This window comes from Tribolium madens, unplaced genomic scaffold, assembly GCF_015345945.1.
Source record: "Tribolium madens isolate multiple individuals breed KSU strain unplaced genomic scaffold, Tmad_KSU_1.1 Scaffold_19;HRSCAF=116;Tcas5.2_LG9, whole genome shotgun sequence".
Lineage (NCBI taxonomy): Eukaryota > Metazoa > Arthropoda > Insecta > Coleoptera > Tenebrionidae > Tribolium > Tribolium madens.
This window is the reverse complement of record NW_025400983.1, coordinates 17000-17533: the sequence shown is the minus strand read 5'-3', so window position 1 is coordinate 17533 and position 534 is coordinate 17000.

Genomic DNA, 534 nt, shown 5'->3' with positions numbered 1-534 from the left:
GGCACATGGGAAAATCATCCAAAATCAAACAAAATAACATTAAAAGCACCCAAAAAACCTTACAACATTTCTTGTTTTGAGACACCCCACTTCTGGAGAAAGCATTGGCACATGCAAAAAATTCACCGGTCGGTGTGGCGACCAGTAATAATATTAAACAAATAAAAGCTCTTGTTTTTAAATTCCCAAAATGGCGCTTTTTTATTTCTGGACCAGGATAATAATTGCTAAAATTTAAAAAAAACAGACCTTAAAAAAAGCCAGAGTTCTTATTCACATCCCTCGGTTTCCAACACCCCAATATTCGACTATGCCTTCATGATAATTCTTGGATTCAGAATATTTACAGAATTAATAAAAATAAGTGCAAAACATTCCCCGTTTTCAATCAATAATTTTTTTGTTGTTGTCGTGTTTATTATTCGTGAACTAATTTTAATATTTCTATTGGTGAATATTTGACGTGCGATTTTCATTTGTAATAAATTTTTAAATAAAATATTATACATGTACTCATTTATACACATAGTCACC